This window comes from Silurus aristotelis (genome assembly GCF_946808225.1).
Source record: "Silurus aristotelis genome assembly, chromosome: 16".
Classification (NCBI taxonomy): Eukaryota; Metazoa; Chordata; class Actinopteri; order Siluriformes; family Siluridae; genus Silurus; species Silurus aristotelis.
The window spans coordinates 22597985-22603668 of record NC_139589.1 but is presented as its reverse complement, the minus strand read 5'-3'; the positions used below and the strand labels follow the sequence as shown (position 1 = coordinate 22603668).

At 37.5% G+C, this 5684-nt stretch overlaps 1 protein-coding gene across 1 annotated transcript in view; it reads right to left on the bottom strand.

Annotated features, from left to right (window-relative positions):
• Positions 1 to 1789, bottom strand: part of gsna (gelsolin a) — a 51824-nt gene extending 50035 nt beyond the window's left edge. Inside the window, exon 1 of the mRNA XM_083564064.1 lies at positions 1785 to 1789. The gene's annotated coding sequence lies outside the window, so the exon portion shown is untranslated. The remainder of the gene's footprint in view (positions 1 to 1784) is intronic.
• Between the last annotated feature and the right edge of the window lie 3895 nt (positions 1790 to 5684).

Below are 5684 nucleotides of genomic sequence, written 5' to 3'. Positions count from 1 at the left end.
ATGCGTTTATGACCTCTAGAATAGACTACTGTAATGCATTACTAGGTGGATGTCCTGCATCATTAATAAACAAGCTTCAGTTAGTTCAGAATGCCGCAGCAAGAGTTCTTACTAGGTCAAGAAAATACGATCATATAACCCCAATCTTATCGTCCCTACATTGGCTTCCTATTAAGTTTCGAATAGACTACAAACTACTGCTACTCACTTATAAAGCACTAAATGGTTTGGCTCCCATGTATCTATCCAGTCTCTTAACACGCTACAATCCGTCACGCTCCCTGAGATCTCAAAACTCTGGGCTTCTAGTAGTTCCTAGAATAGCAAAGTCCACTAAAGGCGGTAGAGCATTTTCACATTTAGCTCCTAAACTCTGGAATAGTCTTCCTGACAGTATTCGGGGTTCAGATACACTCTCCCAGTTTAAGTGTAGATTAAAAACATATCTTTTTAGCAAAGCCTACACATAACACACATCACACACATCACATCACAACCTTGTGCTCCAGAACATCTGATCACATGCACATTATCAACTTGTGCTGTTAATATCATGAACAGCAGCTACGCTAATTCCTCTCCACTGCTTCTCTTTCTCTCCCCATCCCGAGGCTTCCTGAGGTTTGGCCAGCTCCAGTCACGTCCCACCTCGTGAAGATTATGGACCTATGGATGATCATGGAGAAGTAGATGCCGAGTGTTTAAAGGCCCTGGCATGGAGAAGCTGATGCTGGATCTATGATGATCACAAATTGTTCTGTATTGTTGAAAGATTTATGACCAAACTTTTGATGTCACCCATATGAGGATGGGTTCCCCTTTGAGTCTGGTTCCTCTCAAGGTTTCTTCCTCATATCATCTAAGGGAGTTTTTCCTTGCCACTGTCGCCACGGCTGCTCATCAGGGACAAACGCACACCATTCACCTTCACTGTTGTTTTCTGTAAAGCTGCTTTGAGACAATGTCTGTTGTGAAAAGCGCTATACAAATAAACTTGACTTGACTTGACTTGACTTTCTTTCTTTCTTTCTTTCCTTCCATCCATCCATCCATCCATCCATCCATCCATCCATCTATCTATCTATCTATCTATCTATCTATCTATCTATCTATCTATCTATCTATCTATCTATCTATCTATCTATCTATCTATCTATCTAGAATGTTATTGAGCTATATGATAAAATAAATTATCCTTAACACAAAACCCAAAGGTTTATCTATCTATCTATCTATCTATCTATCTATCTATCTATCTATCTATCTATCTATCTATCTATCTATCTATCTATCTATCTACCTGAAAGTTGTAAGATCAAATTTCAGCACTGGAAAGCTCCCACTCCTGGGCCCTTGAGAAAGGCCCTCAGCCCTTAATTACTCAGTTGTGTAAATGAGACAAATAAAGTTGCTCTGGTTAAGGGGCATCTGCTGCATATCCACCTCTTTCTTTCTTTTCTTTTGCTTGACGAATTAATAATGTTGATCGTGCTATATAAAGCTTTAGTATGGGAAATACACCATGTCTGCAAACAGAGCTGTGGGGAATGCTGGCTGCTGTAAAAGCTAACATTACTGGTTTATTATTTAGCCTCGGTTAATTTCAGAAAGACATTAATCGGGTAGTGTCTGACACAGTATCATCAGAAAGGCATTGCTTCAATGTAGAAAAAAAAGAATCTAAACTGTGGAGAAGAGTAGAATAAGGTTGAGTCGGATGATGATGGTGAAACGTATGTCTTTCGTGATGCGTACTAATATACTAATATAGAAATATTATATCTGCTGATGTTTTTGTTCATCGTCCTTATTTTTCAATACAATTCTCACTTGGAACAAGGGACCTAAAATGAAAGAGTTTACGCAAACTCATTACTGCGCACACACCCAAAGGAAAATCTTACTGTCATATATTCCCTTAAACCCAAGACAAAACCACATTGCTTTGTTTCTTCTCCGAATCCCCAGCCGCCAACCCAGTGATGGATGTGCTCAGTATGTCTTTTGTCACCGAATGTCACTTCGTGGCTATGCTCTGAGTCATGGTGGATTATTAAAGCTCTCCTTTGTCCCCTCGCGTGACCTCCGCAGCGAGCCTGATTGGCCCCGTCACGCTGTCTTTCTCTCGCGTCTCATTTCGATGAACATGACAAGGCAGTTTAGTTAATCGGTTCATTTGCAGATTGAAACATTACTCCATTACACTGGGTCTGCTTTTGAGGAATGGATTGTAAACTGGGGGTACATTAGGGTTTTCTTTTGCCTCTCACAGTCAAACATTTTTCCACTAGCATGCTGATCGGTTGATTGAAATATTTCAAATCTATAAAAAAAATCTAGAGATAGAGCAAAATTGCCAGTGTTTTATGATGCTGCAAAATCTATAATGGCATTAAATGCGTTCTTTGCTTGTTCAGCAATTCACAATACAACGTCAAGTTTATTTAGCGTTTCCGGAAGCTTTGCGGTTTCTTGTAACATGTCAAGCATTTTTTTTACGGCTCATTAACCTTCAAGAGAGAAGAAAAAAAAGAGTCGGATAAAGGAATGATTGATTTAACTCAAAGACGTTTCATCGCATGGCCCAGAAATATGGTTTTATTCGAAATGAATTACAAAATCTCAGCAGTCTCTATTGTTGATTATTTTCCTGTAACAGCACGTCTCATTATATCTCATTCCTCACATCTACCATATCAAATATCCCTTAAAAAATGTAAAGCCCACGAATTTTTATTTCATTTCAAACATTTCGAAATTTAAGCCTTTTGTTTTCAGAATTTAAAAATGAAAGCGTTTCAATTGTCCTCTTATCAATGTTCATCTTGTAATACTATTGGCCCGAGAGTGAAACACAAATAAAAACCCTATTTCTGTGATGTAAAGCAAATAAAAAAACAAGTCATGCTGGTCCGCCATTGTGCACGAAGGTGCCAGTGCCATGAGAATGTCTGGTTTCGCAAAAAAAAAAAAAAAAAAAAAAAAAAAAAGAGAGAGAAAAAAAATCCATCTTTCGCTTTCCATCGCATTTGAGTGGAAGAAAGCCAGGATTTCCTAATTCTGAGAGAAAGCGGACCTCTTAACAGATTGATCTGCAACAGGGGACAGTCTATTCTTTCAAAAACCAGCCTGAAATAAGCTGCACACTGTACAGTTTAATTTCTGATCACATTGAAAGAGTCTCCTTCCCTCCATCCTGCAGATTCTGGTGCAGGGGAGAAGTGCGAAGAAGGATCTGATTATCGGCCTGCGTTTCTTCATGGATCCGTTCTACTTGGACATCCACATGGGTGAGTTGGAGACTTTGGGCTATTTAAGGAAACATTCACGTTTATGTGTTGGGTATTTATTGTCAATTGAAACAGAGAGTCAAATGTGGAATAATTCGAAATAAGCAGTTGATTTGAAATCCTGTATCCTAATCCTGTATAGTGTTTTGTTGGAAATCACTGCAGAACCTGACGAGGCCTTGTGTTACTTTAACATTTATTTAATAAAAAAAAAAAAAAAATGTATTGGGTTACTTTTTGTTTCTATTTTTCTTTTGTCACATCACATTTCTTTTGTTCTTTGTTTTTCTCTTTCTTTCCCTGGTGTTTTTCTTTTCATCTTTCCTATTCATTTTTTTTATTTATTTCTCTTAGTTCCTTCTTTCATTCTTGATATTTGTCACTGATCACTTTCTTCTTCGTTTCTGTCAATTGGTCTCTCTATCTTAGGGTTCTTTCTTTCTTTCTTTCTTTCTTTCTTTCTTTCTTTCTTTCTTTCTTTCTTTCTTTCTTGCTTTCTTTCTTTCTTTCTTTCTTTCTTTCTTAGGGTTACATTTTTATTCTTCATTTATCCAGTTTTATCTATCTATCTATCTATCTATCTATCTATCTATCTATCTATCTATCTATCTATCTATCTGTCTGTCTGTCTGTCTGTCTGTCTGTCTGTCTGTCTGTCTGTCTGTCTGTCTGTCTGTCTGTCTGTCTGTCTGTCCTAGTTATTGATTATTTTGCTCTTAGTTTTTTTTTACTTTACTGAAATTCCTCTACAGCAACGTGAAAAACTCTGCCATTTACAGCAGTTGTTGCCGTCCCAATTATTAAATTTAGGGAGCAATTACATTTTCACATAGGGCCAATAAATAATAAATGAAATCATAATTTAACAACTGCATTTTGTATTTACTCTGGTAAATATAAAAAAATTCCCAATGATCTGAATCATTTGTGTGACAAAAACACACAAAACAAAAAATCAGGAAGGGGACAAATACTTTTTCACAGCACTGTAACATCTACTTAATGATATGTTTGATATATTGAGCCGTTAGTAGAATGTAGCTCTTATCTTTTCACTAAGTATAAGTAGCAGTTTAGCGTTTTACGGGAGGACAGAATGATCCTCTGGGTTACTTGTGTTGGCTGGAATGCAGGCCAGGGCCGGGACATTGTTTGGCTCGTGTTATCCTTTTGGATTTCATCAGTCGGGACAAAAAAGAAGGTGAAAAACTAGAGGTGTCGAGGATCTCATCCCACCGGGAAGCAATCATGTGCTTGGCAAAATGAGCTTTGGGGTATCGATTTTGCAACATGGCCCGCATGGGCAGCAGGGATGTAATGTAAGCCAGGATTTAGCAGAAAAATGACCTTTTTTGTTAAGGTGATTTTGACTCATCTGCAAACCCCTGAAGTTACGCACATAATGGTAGATTTACTCTGTTCTGAATTAAGATTTTCTCCTTCTAAATTATAACCTGAATATTCAGTTTTGTTTAAATGATGACCAAATAATGCATTTAGACCCATGAGATACACCAACTAATTAGAATAAAGCTGATTTGGATGCTGGAGCTGTAGGTGGAGACAGACACGTTGATGCTACTGTAGACATGCCGTTCCATGTGTGCCACTGTGTCCTTGTCAATCAACCAGACTTTCCATATTCTACACCACATGTGCAGTGATGCGGGCAAAAAGAGCAGATCCCAGTGGCCCAGCAATACAGGAAAAGAATTTTAGGGGAAAAAGGAAGCATGTCCTTTGAAAAAAAACATACATGAGAATAAAAATATGGGATATTTTTATGAAATTGTAAAAGTTGCCTCAAACTGAAATCCTAACACATAGACACGTTATGTACGTCCACATGTACTCCAGACTGTTCGTTCACTCCTTCCATTACCATCAAAACACAAATACCAGGTTTTAGCTGGCGATCCGTCGGCGCAGTACGAAAAACATCACCCCGAGGAAGTCGGAACCTCAACCACACCCTTGGATTCTTTCCGTATATTGACTAAGTAATGGAAAAAAAATGATACACCACACCCTCCTGCAACATTACAGCATAAATCTTTGTGGTATTTTTTGTTTCATTTGTTTTTTCTGTACTATACAGTCATCATTATTCTTTATACTTTTACAAAACCATCTGGAGATATAAAAAATAGTTCTCAGAAGGTGTAAAAAAAAAACACAGCAAATCTATAATAAAAGCTATAAACACTCGTTCCTTCACCCGCATCTCTTTCTGGTTCTGGTTCTGTTCATATAGAGTGTCTGCTATATTCAGTTCCTGTTTATTGTGAAATAATATTTGAAAGCCTGCATATATAGTACAGAGAATAATTAAGTTCATTGGATCATGTTTTTATATTAATATCCTGCTTAATGTCAGGATTTTATGCTCCCATC